The following is a 27,008-nucleotide window of genomic DNA, read 5'->3' as shown; positions in this document are numbered from 1 at the left end:
AAAATCATGGTGTCTGCGCTGCATGACATCATCAACATACGCAACTGGCTATAAAACTGCGTATAACTTCTTATCGGCTGCACCAAAACGCACAAAATTTGACACGGATGTTGAGGACTGTGATGTTGTGTCATGGTCAATATGGCGGCCTTTGGTCACATGGTGTTGCAGCCATCTTGGATTTAATGAAAAGTTTGGACAATATTCAAAAGTCTTCTCTCATGAACGGTAAATAGTACAGCTGTGAAAAATTTTGTACACAGTGCGCTCATGTCCACGATTGATTCTACTTAAGGAAAAATGGATCGGTCACATGGTGTGGCAGCTATGTTGGATTTTGCGTGAAACACTCCTCATGAGCCCTTTGGACGACTGATGTGAATCTTGGTTATACGTTATCTTTGTACTGTCCTCTAAAACAATTAGTCAGGAAAAAGTTCCTACATCAACAAACATGACCGCCATGAGCCAATCAATATGGATGACCTGCCACTTTGCCCAATTTTTTACCCTGAAATGACACATTCCCACCACTAGGGGCAGCTGTTAATATGGAAACGTGAGTACAGGCTTGGAAAAAATATTTTAAAAAGCAGCCAATTTTTCCTGGTGTCTAGCCGATTAGTTTCACTAACCGGTGTAACTTAAACCACAGTAAATACACTGGAAAGCCTGATATTTTACACACACCACAGTACAAAAAGACACATAATGTAAACTAAGAAAACATTTTTTGAAGAACTGTTGCAGCTGCATCAATGCTGGGGAAAAAAATGCACCACACGCGCACACACACACACACACACACACTAAATATTAGAAAAATGACTGTAATCTCTGTGCTAATGTTGTTAGTTTATTTAAAATAACCTTGTGGACATGCAGTCATATACAGAACTGTAGACATACTGAAACACACACTAATTATTTGAAACAGAAGTAAAAAAAAAGAAAACTTGAAAAAAAAAAAAAGATCGCATGGTTATTAGCAGAGACACACAGACACTATTAGAAAAAACGACCTAAACAACAGAAGCCAAAAAAAAACCACGGCACTATTATTTTTAAACCACAACCAATCGAACCAATAACATGTATAAATAATACATGAGCTTTACATGTCACACGAATTCCACTGCCAGGAGTACTTGAAAACCTCGTGCAAAAGGTGGCCATCTCCCGAGTTAGTTAATTGTTTAAATTGTTGCTAATCAGGAAATTGTCACCTGTATTATTATTATTATTATTATTTATTTCTTAGCAGATGCCCTTATCCAGGGCGACTTACAATCGTAAGCAAATACATTTCAAGTATCACAGTACAAGTAATAATACAATTAAGAGCAAGATAAATACAATGACTTTGGTTCAAGCAAGTACAAGTGTGACAAAATACAATTCAATAATACAGCAGATAACAGTGTCAGTGATAGTTACATCAGGATATGATTAAATACAAAATACTACAAATTAAACACTTGGCAGATTACAGTACTCTGAAGTACAGGATTAAATGCAGTAAAATAGGGGGCAGATAAGAGCAAGTAAAGCGCATTTAAGGAAGGGTGATAACTGTCCCAGGGGAAAAACAGAGGAGTTCTACAGGTGCTGTCTGAAGAGGCGAGTCTTAAGGAGGCGCCGGAATGTGGTCAGGGAATGGGCAGTCCTGACATCTGTAGGAAGGTCATTCCACCACTGCGGAGCGAGGGTGGAGAAGGAGCGGGCTCTGGAGGCAGGGGAGTGTAGAGGAGGTAGAGCCAGTCTTCTAGTGCAGGCGGAACGGAGAGGTCGAGTGGGGGTGTAGGGAGAGATGAGGGTCTGGGGGTAGCTGGGTGCAGTCTGGTCAAGGCATCTGTAGGCTAGTACAAGAGTCTTGAACTGGATGCGAGTGGTGAACGGGAGCCAGTGGAGTGAGCGGAGTAGTGGAGTTGTGTGGGAGAAGCGAGGCAGAGAGAACACCAGGCGGGCAGCGGAGTTCTGGATGAGCTGGAGCGGACGGGTGGCGGACACAGGGAGGCCAGTCAGGAGTCTAGGCGGGAGAGTACCAAGGCCTGGACCAGGAGCTGGGTGGCCTAGTTGGTGAGGAAGGGTCGGATTCTTCGGATGTTGCTCAGGAAGAATCGGCAATTGCGTGCCAGAGTGGAGATGTGCTGGGAATAAGAGAGGCAGGGGTCCAGGGTGACTCCGAGGTTCTTAGCGGAGGAAGAGGGAGAGAGTGTGGTAGATTCCAGAGGAACAGAGATAGAGAGATCAGAGGAGGGGGAGGAGGAGGAGGGAAAGAAAAAGAGGTCAGATTTAGAGAGGTTGAGTTTGAGGTGATGCGAGTGCATCCAGGAGGAAATAGCAGACAGACAGGTAGAGATATGGGAGGGGATGGTGGAGTCAGAGGTGGGGAAGGAGAGGAAAATCTGAGCATCATCAGCATAGAAATAGTATGAGAAACCATAGGATGCGATGAGGGGGCCCAGGGAGTGGGTGTAGAGAGAGAACAGGAGAGGACCCAAGACTGACCCTTGGGGGACTCCTGTTAAGAGAGGGCGAGGTGTGGAGGTTGCTCCACGCCAGGTTACCTGGTAAGTGCGGTTGGAGAGGTAGGAGGAGAACCAGGCCAGAACAGTGCCAGAGATCCCCAGGTCAGCGAGAGATGATAGTAGAATAGAGTGATCAGCAGTGTCAAAGGCAGCAGAGAGGTCGAGGAGAATTAGGACAGAGGAGAGAGAGTATAAAAACCTCCAGCGCATCCAGTTCGTGCTGGAGTGTTCAGAGAAGGAACGACAGCGACAATGGAGAGTAGAACTAAAAAGAAAGACAACAAAACTTAAAAAGGAACCGTCAAAGCTACTGCCCAGCCTGACTTTAAAGGACCTGTGGTATATTGTGTTCATGATTTGTTTTGTTTATATTTTATTTTCGCTCTGTGAGCAAAGTGTTTGTTTAACCTTTTATTTTATTATTTTAAAAAAAACTAGCACACAGCGTCTTTTACCTGCAATAATGCCTCTGTCTTTTGTGTTTCTAGTATAAACATAAGAACATAAGAACATAAGAAAGTTTACAAACGAGAGGAGGCCATTCAGCCCATCTTGCTCGTTTGGTTGTTAGTAGCTTATTGATCCCAGAATCTCATCAAGCAGCTTCTTGAAGGATCCCAGGGTGTCAGCTTTTTTATAGCTTCCCCACATTGTCTAGATGAAGACATTTCTGAGTCAACATAAACTCCTAGGTCTTTTTCATAGTTCCCTTCTTCAATTTCACTATCTCCCATATGATATTTATAATGCACATTTTTATTGCCCGCATGCAATACTTTACACTTTTCTCTATTAAATTTCATTTGCCATGTGTCTGCCCAATTCTGAATGCTGTCTAGATCATTTTGAATGACCTCTGCTGCTTCAACAGTGTCTGCCACTCCTCCTATTTTTGTGTCGTCTGCAAATTTAACGAGTTTGCTTACTATACCAGAATCTAAATCATTAATGTAGATTAGGAATAGCAGAGGACCGAATACTGATCCCTGTGGTACACCACTGGTTACCTCACTCCATTTTGAGGTTTCTCCTCTAATCAGTACTTTCTGTTTTCTACATGTTAACCACTCCCTAATCCATGTCCATGCATTTCCTTGAATCCCTACCGCGTTCAGTTTGAGAATTAATCTTTTATGAGGGACTTTGTCAAAAGCTTTCTGGAAATCTAAATAAACCATGTCGTATGCTTTGCAAGTATCAATTGTCAATGTTGCATCCTCCAAAAAGTCAAGCAGGTTAGTTAGACACGATCTCCCTTTCCTAAAACCATGCTCACTTTCTCCCAGGATATTGTTACCATATAGGTAACTTTCCATTTTGGATCTTATTATAGTTTCCATAAGTTTACATATAATAGGAGTCAGGCTTATTGGTCTGTAGTTACCTGGTTCGGTTTTGTCTCCCTTTTTGTGGATCCGTATTACGTTTGCTATTTTCCAATCTGTCGGTACAACTCCTGTGTCAAGAGACTGTTGCATGATCTTGGTTAGCGGTTTGTAAATAACTTTCATTTCTTTGAGTACTATTGGGAGGATCTCATCTGGCCCAGGGGATTTGTTTATTTTAAGAGCTCCTAGTCCCTTTAACACTTCTGCCTCTGTTATGCTAAAGTTATTTAAAACTGGATAGGAACAGGTCAACATGTCAGGCATGTTGTCCGTGTCCTCCTTTGTAAAAACCTGTGAAAAGTAATCATTTAATATATTTGCTCTTTTTTTTTCTTCATCTATGATTTTGCCATTTGTGTCTCTTACCTACCGCCACAATGTGTTGACAAGTCAATGGGAAAATTCAAAGTCTCGAGAAGTTATACGCAGTTTGTAAAACTTATGAACAAACGTTTTATTAAAGCTACCATGAATATAATTTCGGCAGTATGTTAATATATGGCAGATGTCAGTTACGTTCTATCGTTTATTTTAATTATATTAAGGTGTATTTATAGGGCTGTGTTTACAGATAAATCGGCTCTGATTCAATAGTATCTACATACGGAATTCAAGTGAATGGGTATACTGTATTGACAAAAATACTTTTTTTTTTTTTTTTTTTTTTTTTAAATTTAGTTGTCGCCAATTATTTTACCCCGATTTTCACCCCAATTTAGCATGCCCAATTATTATCTGTATCCCCGGCTCACCGCTCACAACCCCTGCGCCGACTCGGGAAACGGAGGCTGGAACACGCGTCCTCCGAAACGTGCTCCTGCCAAGCCGTCATTTTTCGCACTGCAGATCCACAGCAATGCCACCAGACCTATGGTGCCGGAGGACAACACAGATCTGGCGGCTCCGCTGCAGAGCCACAGGCGCCCTATCGGCCACAGGGGTCGCTGATGCGCGGTGAGCCGTGGATTCCCCTGCCGACCTAAGCCCTCCCTACCCGGGCAGCGCTCAGCCAATTGTGCGCCACCCCCTAGGAACTCCCGGTCACGGTCAGCTGTGACATAGCCTGGATTCGAACCTGAGATCTCCAGGCTATAGGGCACATCCTGCGAGGAGCGCCTTTACTGGATGCGCCACTCGGGAGCCCCCGACAAAAATACTTATTGATATTGTGTCTGTTATTTTTTTTTTATTTCATAACTACATTCAGAGTTATAATTAAGACTAAACTGATAAAAACCGCAATCGCAAATCCTCAATAGGTGGCAAGGAAGCAGTCAGTGTATTTAAAAGACTTTTTTTTATGGATTAGTATGGATTTTTTTTTTCAATGATCACAATATACATGATTAACCAAGGTGTGCAATATAACTAGCTTATGTGTAATATACATGATTAACCATTTGTGGTCCTAAGTCGGAACCCTGTCCGACATTATCAAAAAGACGCAAAAAACAGGTCTCTAGTCGTTTTTTTCTTAAGAAAAAGCCGAGAAAACCATTCAATGGCCGAGTGAGACCGATAGGAGCTGAGAGAAGCCGAAAAAAAAGAAACAGCGTATCTCATGAATACTAAGAACATAAGAACATAAGAATGTTTAGAAACGAGAGGAGGCCATTCAGCCCATCTTGCTCGTTTGGTTGTTAGTAGCTTATTGATCCCAGAATCTCATCAAGCAGCTTCTTGAAGGATCCCAGGGTGTCAGCTTCAACAACATTACTGGGGAGTTGGTTCCAGACCCTCACAATTCTCTGTGTAAAAAAGTGCCTCCTATTTTCTGTTCTGAATGCCCCTTTATCTAATCTCCATTTATGACCCCTGGTCCTTTTTTCTTTTTTCAAGTCAAAGAAGTCCCCCGGGTTGACATTGTCTATACCTTTTAGGATTTTGAATGTTTGAATCAGATCGCCGCGTAGTCTTCTTTGTTCAAGACTGAATAGATTCAATTCTTTTAGCCTGTCTGCATACGACATGCCTTTTAAACCCGGGATAATTCTGGTCGCTCTTCTTTGCACTCTTTCTAGAGCAGCAATATCCTTTTTGTAACGAGGTGACCAGAACTGAACACAATATTCTAGGTGAGGTCTTACTAATGCATTGTAGAGTTTTAACATTACTTCCCTTGATTTAAATTCAACACTTCTCACAATATATCCAAGCATCTTGTTAGCCTTTTTTATAGCTTCCCCACATTGTCTAGATGAAGACATTTCTGAGTCAACATAAACTCCTAGGTCTTTTTCATAGTTCCCTTCTTCAATTTCACTATCTCCCATATGATATTTATAATGAACGTTTTTATTGCCTGCATGCAATACTTTACACTTTTCTCTATTAAATTTCATTTGCCATGTGTCTGCCCAATTTTGAATGCGGTCTAGATCATTTTGAATGACCTTTGCTGCTTCAACAGTGTCTGCCACTCCTCCTATTTTTGTGTCGTCTGCAAATTTAACGAGTTTGCTTACTATATCAGAGTCTAAATCATTAATGTAGATTAGGAATAGCAGAGGACCTAATACTGATCCCTGTGGTACACCACTGGTTACCTCACTCCATTTCGAGGTTTCTCCTCTAATAAGTACTTTCTGTTTTCTACCTGTTAACCACTCCCTAATCCATGTGCATGCATTTCCTTGAATCCCTACTGCGTTCAGTTTGAGAATTAATCTTTTATGCGGGACTTTGTCAAAAGCTTTCTGGAAATCTAAATAAACCATGTCGTATCTTCCAGTTTGTTTATTAGACCAGGAGATTTCCAAGACAAACGAATCATCTTGATTGAATCCTAGTGGTATACTGAATTTAAAATAAAATAAATGCCCCTTTAGCTTGAAGAACTAATTTATCAGCAGAACCATGATGATCTGCCCTTACAGTCTGGTAGTTGATTGACTTGAATGGGAAGGTAGGAGCCTCAACCAAACTTATACCAGACAGACTTAAGCAAATGACTCTGTCTGAATGTTACAGTGGCTGTGTCATAATGCCTGCTAATAGATCTTCATGTAACTGAATAAAAGTTCCAAATAGAACACTGTGGCAAAGTGGTGAGTGGTTATAGGTGTGTGTAGTGCAGAGCGGATACAAAAAGACAGACAATGATTTCCAGGTGCAAGGGTGTTTATTGATTTATTAAACAATGTGCAGAGCCTCATGGCGAACCCCTGTAAATAATAAATGATGGAAGTGATATAGCGGGGTGTATCACTTAGTTTGTATTCCTCGGGTTTGACCCGAAAACAAGTGTCCAGGTTCTTTCCTCACCCACACGTAACACAGAACACAAACACATTGTTTATTTAGTGCGTGAAACTAGTGCTCCTGGTGAAAAAACAATACGTTGTTGTGGGTTTGTTGCTGGCCTGCGGCTGCAGCTCCGGATAGTGTTAGTAGTCTTAAAACGACACAAACAAAACAATGTTACAAGACAGACTAACAAACACAACACTCACGGTTTTACACTTGACACAGGGTTTTCTTTTGGTTGTTCTCTAATCATTTACAAAAGGAACAAATCACTTACATTACAACCCCTATTTATACCCTCACTCATGACCCCTAGGTTAACAAGCGCATCCGCTCCTCCAATCCTTGGATGCCACGTCGTTTCCCGTCCGAGTCATTGAGTTTGTGTACCGTAGCTCTGCCCCCTTCCTAAATGACCGACTTCCACCTAATCCAAGGAATAAATTGTCATGCCATTTATTTAAGGGTACTCTGTTCCTTTAACACAGCCCCCTCACAGGTCGGGAGGGAGATCTAATACCAAGAATCATTTGATCTCTGTCACAAACACCCATCTAGAAACTTTTTTTTTTCAGTCTATTTTAAGAAAAAATCTTCTGGATGCATTTAGAAGTTGGCTCCTGCCCCTTTAAACCCTCAACCATGTAGGATAACTGTTTGTTTGTTTTACATCTCCAAGCAATAATGACAAATTCTACTGGAATGCTCACTGCTGCTTAGCACTGCCAAATAAAGACTGCTTTTATACTTGTACCTGTATGGCAAAACATCCTTCTTTAAAACATCATGTACTGGAGGTTGATTGTACTCCTGTTGGGTTCATGTAAAAAAAAAAAAAAAAAAACCCAACAACAAATAGTGTGTTTTATGTTACTCCATTTTCCCTCTGATCTTCAGTATAAAAAATCTGGAATTACATAATTTAGAAATGCACCTTCTCTCATTTTAAAGTTCTCAGTTCAACAGGATATCCTGTTATTCTGGGAGCCTCAGTTTTTGTAATCAAAGCTGAAGTACTGCATATCAGCAGACAAGGGTCACACTGATCAATTTATTAGTATAAAAGTAGATACTGTATATTTTTACTATTGTGCATAGTGAAGTTGTGCAAAGTGTTAGATTTTTTTTTTAATACTGTCAGGCTACACATTTATTGTTAATGATACAGTACATCTTTAAGAAGCTGTAATTGCATACCCTAATGAAAAACAACCTCAATGAACAACCTTTGCTAAGTTCAACGCAGGTTCAATAGATCACATATTAAAGAGACCCCCACTGTATATTATGTACATGGAGAAGAAGTCCATCTTTTTTGATGTGGTTATAACCCCAGGAGTAAGGGCAGGACATGGTTGTACAGTTATGCAATTCATCATACAGATTGCAGATACAATGCATGTGGTACTGCAGGCTGGGCAGTCTTCTTTACTGATCTTATAGCTGGTTTACTTTACTTTTGTTTTCTTCTCCTTGCTCTCTCTGGCTCTCTCTCTCTCTCTCACACACACACACACACACACACACACACACACACACACACACACACACACGCACATGTTCCTCCTCTTGAACACTCACCCCGACCAGCAAAAGCTGCTGATTTTTATACTAGTGACCATCTTTAGATTAGCAATAAATTAATCAATTAATCTGATGGTCCCATTCTGCACTGGGTTTTTATATCTGCGTTGTCAACAGCAGCTCTGTTCATAATTAATTCGTTGCCGACCAGGCATTTTCACGAGATGTCTGGCAGAGACGAGCTGCTAACAATCGCCCCTGCCAGACCACATCCAAACCAACAATGACAAATCAAAACATTGTATTTTAAATAAAGACAAAATACAGTAAAATCATACCACAACAACAACATCCATTCCCAAACAATACATTTCAAACAATACCGTAGGAACAATTCAATAATTGATAATTTAATGTTTATCTGGGTTGATTAGTTCGCTTATTAATAATATTTTATTGACGTGTTACAAAGATCAAGGATTTACTATGAACACACATACACATGCAGACACAAGGAATGTTTAATCAACAGTAGTATTTTATTAAGTACACAAATAATAAATTGAAATCAGAAAAGTCAGAAAGTAATTCTCTTAGTCTCTAAGTAGAAACAATTCAAAACTCTCACTGCACTCATGCTGGCTAGCAGGCAATTGAAATAGGACACCACCTGTCTCCTCACACACAAACAGCAGCTTCAACAGCAAGCTGTTGTAATAGCTTGCTCACACACACACACACCCACATATAATCACAGCCTCAGACTGAAACGATGCAGACAATTTTAGACTATATCACATTAAAGTTATTAATGTTATATAGATTAAGGATATGGCAAGTTTACTTTTCAAGAAATTCTTCATACAACAATATGAGGTAGATTACTTATAGTTTATCATTATTTCCATTACACGAGAGTAGATGTTAAAACTTCATGCTGATTTGAACTCGGCTCTCGCCAAGATAAGCACCAACTAAGACGTAGCTTTACAGTAAACTAATGTGATCCATCTGTGTCTCCATCCATTTGCGCTTCCTTCCATATGATGATGTAGATATCCTTCTGTCTGGTGTTGATGGCTGAAGTGTAATGCTGGCTCCAGGGATCAGCTTATTGCCTCCCTAGTGCATTAGCACACACAACGGCTGCGATGCTGGTTCCGGGGATCAACCACAGTGCGGTCTCCCCAGCGCATCAGCATGACAACCATCTGGACTGAGCTAAGTAGGGTACATCTCTGGGGTCTTCAAGTGGACACCTTCCATTCTCTGTGTTTCATCGACTAGCCCACGACACCTCAAGAGGGCTCGACAGTGATTCTGGCATCCCAGCATCACCCCCCTCCATCCCCCCCACTCAACTCAGCCCATCTTACTTACCCGTACATCAGCGTTTCTTTCTTTCTATTGTGCTTGAGATCCCCAGCCAGAATCTTTCCGTCTCAACCGCAGCCAGTTGCTGTTCCTCTCTGCTGCTTCAGATAAGTTCTTCACTGTGCGACGCAACTCTTGGCCACTGAATCCGACGTCTCTGAGAAACAGGGTTGTAGAGTGTGCCACAAATCCTCAACAACCCACTTCCACTGGGTAAACCCGGACTCTCCATCCTCGCTGTTCCGCTTCAGTGACTAGTTGAGCATACCGCAGTTTCTTCCTCTCATACGCCTCATCTACAGCATCCTCCCATGGCACTGTTTACTCTACCAGGTGAAAAAGGCGTGCTGATCCAGACCACAAGACAATATCTGGTTGAAGGTTAGTGGTGGCAATCTCAGGTGGAAAAATAAGCCATTGACCAACCAGTTGTCCTGAGCGAGGATTGGTTTTAACACCTTTTCTTGGTGGTTGCTCTCCTGGGCAAGTGTCAAGTTTCACTAAAAGTTACTTCACACGCAAAGTGTGCAAACTAAATAATTAACAGTTCAATTATATGTGAATGTGTTACAATTAATTAATTTAGTTTCATGAAAGGAAAATGCAACTAGAATTATACTCAACGGTTCCTTGAAGCTTACACTTTTGGTCTGCTGGCTTGGAAACTAAATCTGTTGAAGTGTCCAGTCCAAAAACCCTCCTCTCAGCAACGAATTCTTCAATCCTACATTGGATCAAACTCGGCAACAAAGCTTTCAATTTTCGATAGAATCAATAAACAGCTGCAACAAAGTCTTCAGTGCTCGGTATAGGATCCACAACAGCGCTCGTCTGCTCTACCAACTTTGCTGAATCTTTTAGCTACGCAGGCAGCAGGGCACAGTTTCTTTTGGATACTGTGGTGTACAGACCCAGACTGGTTTGTCTGATAAACGGCAGTCCTCCAGTCGGGCCTCAGTCGCGTTGCTTGTAGTAGTGACTTGCTTGCAGCTTGCTTCCTCTTCTTGGATCCGTTTTCAGACAGTGTCCCGCCTTGGTTCCGTTTTTAGGCAGAGTCCCAGAGTTGCAGCTTTGCTTAGCAGAGTGACAGCACCCTGTTTAGCATTCAATGTGGAGTGCAAAATGTTTAGTTTGCTTGGGTATTTATAGTCTTTTTCACTCTGCTCCCTGCCCCCTCTAATTACATGCAGGGCTCTTCTTCTGCCCTGCCACATATCCCCCCCCCCCCCCCCCCCCCCTTGTGCGCAGCCGATGGCCACCTCCTACCTTAAAGTTCCAAAAGTCCAGGTCATAGTCCAGGGGCAACCAATGCCAACACTGGCAGCGGCCATGCTGAAAGCGAACAGGCTGGCTCCTCCAGCAAAGGCAATGCTGTCAGCAAAAATGCTGGCTCCTCCAGCAAAGGCAATGCTGTCAGTGGAAAGCCAGATCTTGCATTAGTGTGGTACATTCCGGAAGTGGCGGTGACATGGGTAGCGGTAATGCCGCCCTCAGCGTGGGACACTCCAGCAGTAGCAGCGGCATGGTGTACTCCGGCAGTAAAACTGCTACGGGTGGAGGTGGCTCCCTTTTCTTGAGCTCCGGCCACAAAATTTCTGGCAGCGAAACTGCTGCTGGTGGACATCACAAATTCCTATGCGATGATGAGCAGGCCCCCCCGGGCGATGGCGGACTGGCATCCCCAGGTGGTGCAGGTTTTGCAGCCCTAGCCAGGGCAGGAGAGGGCCGTTGGGAGGCGATGGCAGCTGCGGACTCTCGGGATGTAGCTCCAGGTCCTCTGGTGGCAAAGGCGGAAGCAGCGGGTAATCTTCCTCTGGCGGTGGAGGTGGGAGCATCAGGTAGTCTCTCTCTTGCGGTGGAGGCGGGTGCAGCAGGTAGTCTCCCTCTAGCGGTGGAGGCGGGAGCAGCAGGTAGTCTCCCTCTAGCAGTGGAGGCGGGAGCAGTAGGTAGTCTCCCTCTGTCTCTGGAGAGTGGTGCGGCTCTCCCTCTGTCACTGGAGAGTGGTGCGGCTCTCCCTCGGTCACTGGAGACTTGGGCTTCCCTTTTTTGGGCTCTAGACCCACAGGCTCCCCCCTTCTGGACGCTCGCGAGATCCCCCCCTTTCTGGGTGCTGAACACTTGTGCTCCTCCCACTTGGGCGTTGGACACTTGGGCTCCTCCCACTTGGGCGTTGGACACTTGGGCTCCTCCCACTTGGGCGTTGGACCCACGGGCTCCTCGCACTTCATGTCCATGAATGGGTCACAGTTGGCCTCCGGGCAGCTGTCCTCCTCATGCCCATAGCACAGACAGAAAGAGCATTGTGGGCGACATGCGGTTCCGATGATATATACCACTTCTGGGGTGGTTAAAGGCCCTTGACTTATGCCTCCCCACCACAGGCATATATCATGGGAACCGCACGGCCTGTCATGGTTTATACCGACATTTTGCTGAATGAATTTGGAGCACTGATTAGCAGGGGAGCCCTTGTAATCAGTATTGGTATTGGTAGTTTGGTGACATTTTTGGAAAACCAAAGATTTGATTTAAGTAATACACACTGGAATTAGGACTCCAGTAATGTAGTTTTGTTTTGCTTTTTTGAAGGGAGACAGAAGCTTTATTGGAGCTAGAAGCTAGTTCATTATCACTTGCAGTTGTTTTAGAATAAGTTGCTTTATCAGTGATAGAAGAAAGGATTACATGACACATCAGAAGTAGGTCTATAAATTTATGTTTAATTGACTAAATGTTTAAACCCACCATTAACTTGGTTGTTTATCGTTTAAATGGGCATATAATTTATATTTCAACAATTTCATATTTTTAAAAAAATGAAGTTATTGGTAATGGCTGCGATTACAACAGAAAAAAAGTCAAACCTCTGTCTCGTTGCCAAACGTTTATTTATTTATTTATTTTTTAATAAAATTGATATCATCATCATCATCATCATGGGGAAAATATGTTATTTTTATTATTATTATTATTATTATTATTATTATTATTATAGAAAACATAAGTATTTGAATAAAAACGTTTGGCACATAACTCTCAGTCACAGGCAAGTGTTTATTTTTGCCAATCTAAATACTCTTATCTTTATATTTTCAGTTTTGATCCATTTCCTTTGCATTTTATAAACATGTCCCTTTTCAATAAATATGATGTATTTTCTGCTATATGCATACATTCAATTAAACCTTGAAAGGGCCGAAAACATTCATTTTTTTATTACGCACTGTTCAATTATTTCATTTTCAATGTGACATGGTTCCATTAATCGTCTGCCTTCATATTATTATAGATGCAATAAAGAAGGAATTCCCAGAACGGGCAGACCTTTGAGTAAAGAGTTTAAACACGTGTGCAAATGTGGTGCAGAGGCAGCCGAGGCAATCGACTACACATATTGAAAGTGAATCGAACTGTCCACACTAACTAGTGAATACTAGGAGTTATAATATAGTGTATATGTTACATTTTATCATTTAATAAAAACTTACAGAATAAAACATATATTGTAAAATTGAGTTTTCAGCTTCATGTCCTTGAGCCATGTGGTTGTGCTGCTGCTTGGTTACTGCAGTAATTCAGATGAAAAGTGCCAAGTATTAAACAACACTTTATACAGAATACAATGATTCATTTTAAGAAATACAAAACAGCCACACAACCAGTATCTTCTGTAGTAGGACCAGCATTACAAAGGTATATAAAGGCATACTAAAAAAGTACTACAGTACCATAGAAGTACTATAGAACAAGTACCACAAAAGTACTTTAGTTTTCTATAGAATATGTCAAAAATCATTTGAAATCTTACTTTTGAGCAAGTACCTATTTTTGCTCGTGCCTTTAATCAGTTTAACAAAGATAAGAAAATATCTGGGGCATTGTTTACCATTATTGTATCTTGTTTATTTACTATACTACCAAAGGTAAACTTACTGTCTTTAATTGTCTTTAAAATAGTTTCCACTTCGCTTTAGTGTTATTTAAAAGCATTTAGACATCTGAGGCACAGTAGGCTAAGAGATCCATGACATAAAGCACTCAGTTAGAACATCATGGAAACAATGGAAAGAGTCTGCAAACAAACGTTTCAGTCTTCTTTGTGTTACTATGATAAGATGATGGATGTAGAAACGGTTAACACACCCGTTGCTTTTAGTTATCAATAGTATTTTGGTAAGACCGTATAAAGGCTAATAATGAATCAGTATAATAATAGAGGAACATTTCATAAGGAGTGTCTGGGGGGGGGGGGGGGTGGGCTGTATTTCATAGGACTAGGAAATATATTCTGGCTGGTGGGACCATTTGTTCGGTGACGGTGACGGAGATGGACATTTTGCATACGATAACCCATGATATCCTGTGTAAAATGTCCGCCTCGCGCCTCTGCCGCCGCCACACTATTTCTCATAAAATAATCTATGAAAAAAAGTCCAGGGGGACCATTTTCCAGAGGGGATGATTTTTCGTGTGGCAACGTCACAGCCCCTTTACAATAACAGAATCGTCCCACCTGTATATTTGCCTTTTTAAATGACTTATCTCTTTATATCAGCTCATTGAAAATATGTAAATCAATATGTGCTGAATATTTTTTTAATTTCGAAACTTTTACTTGAAATGATTTGTTTAAAAAAAAAATAAAAAAATACATAGCAACATTGTTAAATCCCTAGACCCCTGAATATACTGTAAAACTATTGTTATAAGATGTCTTATTGTTTTGTACATAATAATAATAATAATAATAATAATAATAATAATAATAATAATACCATTCGTTAGTGCTAGGTCAGGTGGTTAGTGATGTGTTACCACACGGAATATCAGTGTTCATAATGTACATACACATACACTTAAGGCAAGAGGACTGAATAATAGTAAGTAAAACTTGAAAATTTTGAGATGCAAAAAAAATAGCAACATTGTCTATGCATCCTCAGTGTACACTTGTTTCAGATTCATTACACTATGAAACAGTAAGTGAATAAGAGGACACACTTTTTTATACTGTCCTAAAAATGGTGTTAGGATCTTGCTGTGACCGGAATAAAGCTATACTAGTGATGAAAGAAAGACTGGACTTTCTTCCGTTGCTATTCATATTTATTTTGTTAGTATTCACTTCTGTAAGCAGTGTCGCTTACCAAGTGACATATTCTTATCGAAGAAGTGTCAATACATATTGAAGGAAAGCAGCAGTAATGTTAATTTTGCAGCACTAAAGCAGCACAAACGAATGACCCATATTTGATTTAAACCCGTTATTATAGGGAGACTGTGACCTCACTCGCTCTAAAAGAATCGTGAATAAATATTGAAGGAAAACAGCACTAACATTCATTTTGCAGCAGTGACCAGCACAAACGAAGCACAAACGAATGCGACAAGTTTGGTTCAATTCTGGTATTGTAGGGGGGCTGAGTGACATCACTGCCCTAAAAAAATATTGTTAATATCTCAGAAACAATAACAAAAATGTTTGTTTCAATGGCACAAACGAATGCGACAAGTTTGGTTCAATTGCGTTAATGTAGGGGGGCTGAGTGACGTCACTCCTCTAAAAAAAAATCGTTAATATCTTAAAAACTATAGCAGCACAAACGTTTGTTTCAACGGCACAAACCGGCACAAACGTAACACAAACGAATGAGACAAGTTTGGTTCAATTGCGTTAATGTAGGGGGGCTGAGTGACGTCACTGCCCTAAAAAAAGAATCGTTAATATCTTAAAAACTATAGCAGCACAAACGTTTGTTTCAACGGCACAAACCGGCATTATTTTTTATATATATATATATATATATATATATATATATATATATATATATATGCTGAGTGTACAAAACATTAGGAACACCTTCCTAATATTGTTGCACCCCCTTTTGCCCTCAGAACAGCCTCAGTTCGTCGGGGCATGGACTCTACAAGGTGTCGAAAGCGTTCCACAGGGATGCTGGCCCATGTTGACTCCAATGCTTCCCACAGTTGTGTCAAGTTGGCTGGTAGTGGATCTCTACTCCGAATAGCTCGTTCCATCTCATCCCACAGATGCTCAATTGGATTGAGATCTGGTGACTGGGCAGGCCACTGCAGTAAGCTGAATTCACTGTCATGTTCGTGGAACCATTCCTGGACAATCCTAGCCTTGTGAAATGGGGCATTATCCTGCTGAAAAAATCCATTAGCAGATGGATACACTGCTGCCATGAAGGGATGCACCTGATTGGCAATGATGTTCAGATATCCTGTGGCATTCAAGCGTTGCTCCACTTTTATCAAGGGGCCCAATGTGTGCTATGAAAACACACCCCACACCATCATACCACCACCACCAGCCTGCAATGTTGACATGCGGCATGATGGATGCATGTACTCGTGGTTTTCTCCATACCCTAGTCCTCCCATCAGCGTGAAACAGCAGGAACCAGGATTCATCAGACCAGCCAATGTTTTTCCAATCCTCCAGTGTCCAGTGTTTTCGTTCCTTAGCCCACTGCAACCGCAGTTTCTTGTGTTATACCCCATTCGTGTCAAGGTAAGAGGAGTTGTGCATTCTTTTATGGGTCTTTCGGCACCTATGTTGTACTGGACTGTCAGTTGACTAACTGTAGCCTGTCTGTTGCTCTGCACAATTCGTGTCAGCCTCCTTTGGCCTCTTTCATCAATGAGCCGTTTTCGACCACTGGCCTGCCGTTGGCTGGATGTCCTTTGGGTGGTGGATCATCCTTGATACACACGGGAAACTGTTGAGCGTGAAAAACCCAGCAGCGTTGCAGTTCTTGACACACTCAAACCGGTGCACTTGGCACCTACTACCACACCCCCTTCAATGGCACTTACTGTAAATCTTTTGTCTTGCCCATTTACCCTCTGAATGGCACACATACACAATCCATGTCTCAATTGTGTCAAGGCTTAAAAATCCTCTACACTGATTGAAGTGGATTTAACAGGTTACATCAATAAGGGATCATAGCTTTCACCTGGATTCAACTCGTCTGTCTATTTCATGGAAAGAGCAGATGTTCCTAATGTTTTTGTACACTCAGTGTGTGTGTATAGATAGATAGATAGATAGATAGATAGATAGATAGATAGATAGATAGATAGATAGATAGATAGATAGGAAGGAGAGAGATTCTATGCTACCATGGCAACAGACACATAAACTAGAAAAAATAAATCCTGATATATAAACGTGACTAATATTATACTCCTTCCTATGTCCTCACCTTCTTCAGTGTACAGTCAGTGCCGCTTAATGTCAACAACCACCATATTTATCACTAATTAGAGCGCTGTAAAGCGGACAATAGGCTACACTCAAAACAGAGGTTCACACCAATAACAGAATTACAACAAATGTTTTTAAAAGAGCAAGAAAATGAAAATACAAAGAAGAAAAGCACGTACTCACATAAACCTCACAAACTCGCATTTGCATTCACCTTTTGAATGTCATCTTGCCAGTAAAAAAAAAAGCTTAATTGTTGCAGGTCACCTACATCACTTCCTGTCTCAACGACTAGCTAAGGGGAACTCGTTAATCAAAATGCATGTTAACAAGATCAAGAAAAATGAATGGAAGCATAATTCACTGTTATGGAAACTAGTAGCGTACAGGGAGGTGGCTATCCCACCAACGAGCAGCAGCCACAATGAAATAAAAAATAATGGGAATATCGATTGTGTATAATTTGTAAACTTCATTTAAAATTGTGCATTTTGTCATGCAGAATGTACATTTATTTAGAACACTTCACATATAAAATGCTGATTTACGATTATCTGGCGTGTGGGTAAAAATCGGATGGCATGGATTAAAAAATGAAACCCCATTAATCATTTACCCTCATTCGAGGGGATATTTTGCCACAGCTTACTATATACAAATCTTTTAATGTGCATTTTGCAATCTTTTTTTGGTTAAACATAAAAACAAAATACTGTAAGCCATCTATTGGTTGGAATTCTTTATTCTTATGATGACATCTACTTTTGTATGTATTTTAGTATGATTGTAGGCTATCTATAAATACAGTGCCTTGCATTAATATTCACCCCCTTGGACTTTTCCACATTTTGTAGTGTTACAACCTGGAATTAAAATGGATTTAATTAGGATTTTTTGTCACTGATCTACACAAAATAGTCCATAATGTAGAAGTGGGGAAAGAAATTATATACATATTTTTCAAAATTATTTACAAATAAAAAACTGAAAAGTCTTGATTGCATAAGTATTCACCCCCTTTGCGGTGACACCCCTAAATAAGCTCTGGTGCAACCAACTGCCTTCAGAAGTCACATAATTAGTTGAATGGAGTCCCCCTGTGTGCAATTAAAGTGTCACATGATCTCATTAAATACACCTGTTTCTGGAAGGCCCCAGAGTTTGTTAGAGAGCACATCTAAACAAACAGCATCATGAAGACCAAGGAGCTATCAAAACAAGTCCGGGATAAAGTTCTGGAGATGCACCAATCAGGGTTGAGTTATAAAAAAATATCCCAAACTTTGAACATCCCCCGGAGCACTGTTAAATCCATTATTAAAAAATGGAAAGAATATGGCACAACCGCGACTCTGCCTAGAGAAGGCCGTCCACCAAAACTCAGTGACCAGGTAAGGAGGGCATTAGTCATAGAAGCAACCAAGAGGCCAATGGTAACTCTGAAGGAGCTGGAGAGATCCACAGCTGAGATGGGAGAAACCGTCCATGGGACAACTATAACCCGGACGCTCCACAAAGCTGGGCTTTATGGGAGAGTGGCGAGAAGAAAGTCATTGCTGAAGAAAACCCATATCAAATCCCGTTTGGATTTTGCCAAAAGGCATGTGGGAGACACAGCAAACATGTGGAAAAAGGTTCTCTGGTCTGATGAGACCAAAATTGAACTTTTTGGCCTCAGCGCAAAACGCTATGTGTGGCGCAAAGCCAACACTACTCATCACCCTGAGAACACCATACCCACGGTGAAGCATGCTGGTGGCAGCATCATGTTATGGGGATTCTTTTCATCGGCAGGGACTGGGAAACTGGTCAGGATTGAGGGCAAGATGGATGGAGCCAAATACAGGGAAATTCTAGAGGAAAACCTGTTTCAGACTGCAAGAGACCTGGGACTGGGGCAGAGGTTCACCTTCCAGCAGGACAATGACCCTAAACACACAGCCAAAGCTACACTGGAGTGGTTTAAAAACAAGAACCTGAATGTCTTAGAATGGCCCAGTCAAAGCCCAGACCTCAATCCGATTGAGAATCTGTGGCAAGTCTTGAAAATTGCTGTTCACCAAAGGTTCCCATCCAACTTGACAGAGCTTGAGCAATTTTGCCTAGAAGAATGGGCAAAAATTGCAGGATCCAGATGTGCAAAGCTGGTAGAGACTTACCCAAAAAGACTCACAGCTGTAATTGCTGCCAAAGGTGCTTCTACCAAGTATTGACTCAGGGGGGTGAATACTTATGCAACCAACAAATGTCTTTTTTTTTGTTTAATTAACTTTTGTGTCACAATAAAAAATATTTTGCACCTTCAAAGTGTTAAGTATGTTGTGTAAATCAAATAGTAAAATCCCAATTAAATCCATTTTAATTCCAGGTTGTAACACTACAAAATGTGGAAAAGTCCAAGGGGGGTGAATACTTATGCAAGGCACTGTACATACATTTCAAGTGCCATTGGTGTTTGTAGTTGTTAGTTATTATACATGTATACCATGTATGTAACAATTATATATTTATTCAGCTTTTAATATTACGATATAACTCCCTAAACCTATACACAATTTGTTTATAATTAATTGTTCACTGAATTCCTCTAATCATGCATGTTCTAGTGTTACTCTTTGCTCACCTCCGCTATAAATAAACGCAACATGATTAGATTGAAGTAGCCACCGAACACTTACAGAATTATAATAACATTTTATATGCATAGTTGTAGCACCTCACAGCCAAACCAGCTATACGCTACCAAAACCCCAATTCCCCTTAAACAAAAATGGATTAATTTAGTTCAAATTTACAATTTATCGTTGATAACCAAATTTACCAATACAACCACCTGATCTCCCCAGTTTAGCACCTTCCAATTACCAGGTCTCACTGCCTGGAACCAATTAACCTTCCCACATACAGATACTTTCATTCAGAACATTAGCCCCCAAGTAGCAGTGACACAACACAACGACAGATGCACTACTAATGATTTTTATTTCGGTATACAATTTATTATTCTAATTACAATTCAATACACTAAAATGAAAATACAAGTTTCAAGAATAAAATTATTCTTAAAATACTAGAAATTGTCTGTTATGTTAGCAGCAGTCAGAAGTATAAACATATAGGTCAAAAAAAGAAATGTGCAAATGTGTTTCAGTGAAATGACAAAAGACAATATATAAGAAAACACTGAAACATCAAGCAAAACTAAATCACACAAAACTTAGTGCACTTTAATCAATTATCAAATCATAAAGCAAAACAAAAGTGAAACACAGCACACAAACTATAACTTAACATACCAACCGTGAAAGAATTATCCAACGTGCTCAGCAACTGTCAGTGACTGAAACACATATACAATACCATCCTAATACCTCTAACAGATCTTCAATTAAGCCAACCTTAACTATACAGTGCAAAAGAGTGTAACAAGCTATAGTTGATTTATACAACGTGCGATAGTTAATTTACACAATCAAAGGCTACACGAAAACGGAAAGGGTGTAAGGAGCACTATCTTGTACTGGCCCAGTTACACAACAAGATACAGAACTTTATAACTGAATTAAATAATCCACAGAGCCAAGACTCAGTATTCACCAAATGATACCCAAATAATAAAGTTTCTCTGAATTGTTATATCTCCACTCAAATCACACAGTATTGGCTATAGGCTCTGTACCCTGTCTCCGCTTTCTTACAACACCACAACTTGTAACGTTGTTAATTTGTCTCTGTCACCACGTGCTCCACGTCTCTCACTCTCACTCTGTGCTTGGCAGTATCCATTTTATCCAGCATGGCACAGGTGCAGCTACTCAGTAATAACTGTATTGAACACTGAGGTGGGGGTGTGTCCCCAGTCGACCCACTCCTAGCTCAGACAGAGGATGATTAATACCGTACAGAGATCAATCTCATTTACTTACAAGAGGGTATACATAAAGCGATCATGCAGTTTAGAACAATAAAAAAGGAGGTACCCACATGAGTGCTACATACAAACGTGTGCAGGTGAAAGTGTACATTGTACATAAAGTATGGGGGAAGTCTGACACATTACGAAATATGTTTAGGCAAAATCCATGTAAATGATCTTGATCACATTCCTAGTGCATCGCTGTGTGTCCTTGACGCCTGTTCTTCGTTCTTGAGTGGATAAGACACAGGTGTTAAAAGCCAAGGACGCATTTCAAATCCGCAATCACCTAAGGAAACTTTATTGTAATATCTAATATGCCGTTTTCTATACCAAGATTTCAGTTGTATAATTCAAATAAAATCTACAGTAGAGGTCAGCTGTCGTATAATGTATGTATGCAGAATTCAAATAGGCTACAGTTGCATTGATAATTTCTTGGTGGTAACATTACACTTCGTGCAAATAATATCATTTTAGCAATACAACAAACAAAAAGTTTACAAATGGTTAAAACAAGTGAATAAATCTCCTCCATAACCACAAGTATAGAAAAGGCTACACATATTTAATTATCTAGGTTGTGTGTAAGAAATTAACTCTGGTCTTGTAGACTCTTTCTCTCTGTATCGTCAGCCACGGTCTGTTAAATTTCGGTTTCAAGGTGATTTATATACTGTTTCGCTAATTAAAACCCTCCTTTTCCAAGTGCAAATTAACTCCTGATAAATTATGACAATTAACAGATTTCCTTTTAAATTCCCACGCAAACAAAATAAATAGTCGCAAGAAGAACTACTAGTTAAGATATTAACAGTATTTCACAAATCAACAGAATATCGGAAATCACATTAGGATGATTATTTAATAACGAAATAGGCATAGCGACCGCTTGAAAATGCCAAAATCAATGCTACATACCGATTTCTTGATTAACATTGGCGTTAGTATATGTACATTATATGACCTTTTGAAAATCCTGCCCATTGTGTGGTAATATATTCTGACCCATATACTGTATATACTGTGTGTATATATATATATATATATATATATATATATATATATATATATATATATATATATACAGTATATATAAAAAAAATTTGCAGCCCACCAAGTGAACAGTGTTAACTTAAATGGCCTTTGCTGCCCGATTTTTCCTTTCAAACAAATGTTCATAACCAAGTACTTCAGCAAGATGTATTTATTTTGCGTTAGTGAATCAGTGAATCAAATGTACAAATCTGTAGAATTGATTCACTAAACTGAATGAATCAAACAAATCGATTCAGTAAAAAGAATCGAACTGCACATCACTAGTTTTCAGGCCAGAAAAAGAGGTTTAAATAGCATGCCTATCAGTGGTTAAAGCCTGATTTCCATACGCACTAATGAATAATCACTTTAATGTGCACACTAAAATGAACGTCCTTTAGTAAATACCATGTGATTACAGCTCACCTCATTATTCTGAGCTGGGCGCTCATTTAAATACATCAGAATGCATTACCATAAAAATCACATATTCATTCTGATTACCATAGTGTGAAGCACTAAATTTAGTGTTCATCATAATATACCAAGTATTGCACGCGATAATTAATAAAATTGCAATAGTAAATACGGAAATCATTAACCATGAAGTTTAGTGTCCTTTCGTAAATGAGGCCCATTAAATGGCCCCATGGCAGTCTTTACAGTAGGAGCAGATTTAATATAATATAGCTCTCTGGCCAGGGTTATGACTTATTTTTTTTAATGAACTTGCGACTTACAGCAGCTTGTTCTGTATTGTCTATTATATACATGCTACAGTATATTCCTCTATGACACAGAACCAAATTATAAAATCCAGCCCTGGCTGCACTTTTGTTTCCAACAGGAGTGAATCCTGTTATCCTGTCATCATAGCTTGAAATACTGTCCCAATCTGGCAGTGAGTGTCAGTTGCCAGCCTCCCTGAGTTTAGACCAAGATCACTTGTTCCCAGTCGGAATGCCAGCTGTGTGGTTCAAGAGGTGCTGCAAGAATCGGGACTGCTTAGGGGTCAACTGAAGGGGAAGGAGAACAACAAAACCACTGGGGTGCTGTGGAGTCGGTGCTCAGATGAACAAAAATACTTCCATACCTGTTATTCATCAGTGTGACATCTGAGCAGCATTTTCCACCCTGTCCTGTCATCTAATGCACATATCATATTGTGCAATACAATTCTCTTTATTTCACCTCATCTCTTCCGGATGCTGAGATCATGACCCATGTATTTGTCTTTTCTAGTTGTTTAATGCAACACTTGATTTTAAAGGCTAGTGTTTTGAATGGAATATTTACAAATGGACACTATATATATATATATATATACACACACACACACACATATCTATATATATACACATACATCGTAATATACTTGAAAATGTCTATACAAATTGTATGTAGGCCAATATATTCAAATATACTACTCAAGACACATTACCCCCACTGCACGATTCCTAGTCATTAATAAGCATGCAGGCACGTTTTCAATCAATTAATCAATACTAGTACTATTTTATAGTACAGAAATAGAAAGATATAGAAGCAGCTTTCCTAGAACACTGACAAAAAAACTCAATATCACAAATGTAATATAATGGAGGAAATAGAAGAGTATTTTATTTCAGTGGAAATCTCAAACAGCAAAAAAAGAAAAGTATAATGCTGTCTCGTCTCAATATTTAACTTATATTCCAAAATATAAAGTTTTTAACAGCACTGAAAAAAAGATACTGACAAACTGTGAAAATACGAAATAGTAAACAGTACCACTATGAAATTAACCTTTTTATGACTTCTGTCCAGCTCATACGTGCTCTTATTCAGCATCTTCTCCACATAATGTCTGTTGATGCAAAATCCAGTGTAAGAAAATGGGTACTTCTGCATTTCTTTCTTTAATTTTTTCCAGCACTGCTAGCCAGTCCACTCTTTTGTCCAGTCATATGTTGTAATCCCAGCTAGTTATTTCTTCACTTTCCATGGATTCTTGAAGTTAAAAAAAGTCCTTTCCTGTGGTTGTGTTGTTCGTGGCATCCACAGTAGTTTCATTTTTTCTTTTCATTTTCAGAAAAACCTTTAGTTGAGATTCCATAGCTTCTTTCATTTCCAGTAAACTGGAAACTGCTTTGTGCAGCGCGTCACAGTGACATTGTATGTTATAATTTTTTATAACTGCAACCGTTGCACTGCAAATCAGACATATTGCCTTGCTGTCAAAATTATTCAGTGAAAAAATAATCATCTGGCTAACGATTTTGGAATCTTCTGTGTTCCGCCTCCACCTTTAGCTTATGTGACAACTCCAACTTTTTTGGTACTGATTTTAAATTTTACACAAAGTAAAATAAATAGTTTAAACAAGCCTTCACTTCGCTATCCTAATCAAAATTGTGGGTGCTGTGGTACATGTGTGCGTGAGGAAACGGATCCAGTGTGCTATTTGATTGGCTATTTTACAACCTCTGTGAGCTGTGGTAATGTCACTCATACAATGTTGAATACATGTGTTATATTAAAGAGGCAGGTTTTTAAAGAATTCCAAAACTATACAGTACAATGCAATTTTAGAAACTAATGAGCAGGACGTATGCATTAAAGGAGAAAGGAAATATTATTATTTTTTTACATCACACAAGGAATACATGTTCAAATTAAAAGGTAAGCAGTGCAGTTTCACGTTATGTTGCCTCTGCCTGTCCCCTGTTGAGTGCTGTGTCTGTTGATCGCTCATTTTCGGTCAATGTAAGCTGCCTCCACCTTCACAATAAGCTACTGACCAAAAGGTATGCCTGGACTGCTGGGGCTTTTGATATCACGGTGGTCACGGGTAAGTCTGTGACATTATCATGCACATTAAATTATCGCACACAGTAGCATGCACGGTATGGTATGTAAATTAGCCAAATACTGTGCAGTAAATTAATGTGATCTCTGTTAGTAAATGGGGCAGTAAATTTTGATTTATCACACACGTTAGGCTCACTACTTCAAATTTAGTTCCCTTTCGTAAATGAGGCCCAATGAACACATCTTGGTTTAAAGGCTTATCTACAGACAGCAGCAACTGCACAGCACTTTTATATCTTTGGGTTATGGTTGAGCTCTGAAAGAAAAGGAAGACCAAAATTTTGCTTAATTGTTTCCTTTATTCATGACTTATTTTTTGTTGAGAAAAGCTGTATTTTGAATTATGGTCTATTTTTAAGGGTCAGGTTGAATTTATTGAGGGTACGGTTATAGGGTTAGCATGTTCTAGCGATATAAAAACATGGGTTTCTATAGCAGGTTACTCCCTCTCCCTCTCTGTATGAGTTATTCTCTATTCAGACAGAAAGGCACGGTCTGTACATTTTAAGCAGGCTCTTCTGTAGCTGCAGTCTGTTGTGCCCAGGATATGGGGAGGAGCTGTGGGAGGTACTGTGGCTTATGGAGCAGCAGCTACAACACAAAAAGGCAGCACAGGGGGGGGGGGCTGGGGTGGGTGACGTCACCACCCAGCTGTTCTCATTCAAACTGTGTGTGTGTATGTGTGTGTCTTTGTGTGAGAAAGAGAGGGGGGGTAGTGAAAGAGAGCTGCAGTGAATGTTCCTTAAGTCACCAGGGCCTGTTTTCTCCTGACAGGAAGCAATAATGGGGGCTGCCTAATTCTACACCCTTGCTACAGTAAGTGTATATTCCTCTCAATCTGCCTGTGTCTATGTGTGAGTGTGTGCTTCCAGCTTTGATCAGTTTTATTACTCATGCTAAATGGCCGTGTGTAATCTGTGAATGTGCTGTACTGTAACTGGAACTAGGAAGGAATGCCGTTGTTGTTGCTAGCTGCTGTTGCCAGACTGGTCTCTTCTTGTGTGTTCTGATTTTGAGCAGGGCTAATTTCATCCAACTGTAATGTGAGGAACAGAGAAGTGCCATCTTGGTTGTCTTTCACTGTGAATTATTTTCTCTGTGAATTATTTACTACGACATACATGTTCTTGCCTTATTTTGAATGTCAGGACACTGAGCTGGTTCTTTTTGAGAGATCCGCCTACTGCAGCTTGTCCAGGCCTGGCTTCACCAACAGTGAAAGGTGACATCCACTGTACAGCCCCAAAAAACAGCCTTAAATTCATTAGAGAACACCCCTAGCTGTCTTGTGGGATTCTTTAAAAACAAACACTAAGTACTAAATGTCAGAGATATATATTTGACAATAGAAAATGTAATCATTCATCATTGTCATAAAAAAAATAAAACTGCCAGCCTCCACCCCAATATTATATGAGTTATATGTATTCAGAGCAGCCACTTGGTCCCATAGCTCTGAAGCTGAAGAGAGCAGATGGGAACCCAGCAGTACAGCATGAACCTAATTAACTACCAGGGTTAGTTACCAGGACAATGGCTCCTCTGATAATATTAACACAATTAAGGTTGGTTAATATTACACATTTTCATGTGCAGTTGTTATGGGAAGTGATGAGTCACATACAGTGCATTGTTAAGGTAGTGTTGTCCAGCTTCATGGATATTCCTGGTTCCTGTACCTGCGGAAGAACTGCAAATGTATGCCTTGAGAGCAGAGTATGAACCGAGGTTTTATCTTCACTGCAGCCACGTGCTGAGCCATGGTCAAGTATGTTAGTCTTTTTTGAGCTGGCAATGTTGCTTTTTTTCCTCCCAAACACTGCTGTTTAAATAGAATTAAAAAAAAAAAGTGTGTCTCCATAACTCAAATGATGGTGGACTGGTATCCTTCCAGTTTGTTAGGA

The 27,008-nt window shown here is 40.0% G+C and overlaps 1 protein-coding gene across 3 annotated transcripts in view; it reads left to right on the top strand.

Moving 5' to 3' along the window:
- LOC117406627 (tripartite motif-containing protein 3-like) overlaps positions 1-27,008 on the top strand; it is a 77,078-nt gene that overhangs the window by 5,227 nt on the left and 44,843 nt on the right. The window contains exon 2 of one of the 3 annotated variants that reach the window (XM_034010793.3): positions 25,879-25,920. The exons of 1 other annotated variant lie outside the window; for it this stretch is intronic. The gene's annotated coding sequence lies outside the window, so the exon portion shown is untranslated. Of the gene's footprint in view, positions 1-25,795; positions 25,921-27,008 lie in introns of those variants that run through there. One more of the 3 variants, XM_034010796.3, reaches the window with a different exon arrangement.

The sequence above is a fragment of the Acipenser ruthenus genome, chromosome 8 (genome assembly GCF_902713425.1).
Source record: "Acipenser ruthenus chromosome 8, fAciRut3.2 maternal haplotype, whole genome shotgun sequence".
Classification (NCBI taxonomy): domain Eukaryota; kingdom Metazoa; phylum Chordata; class Actinopteri; order Acipenseriformes; family Acipenseridae; genus Acipenser; species Acipenser ruthenus.
Note: the sequence above shows the minus strand (reverse complement) of the source record. Positions and strands in the feature narration are given on the sequence as shown.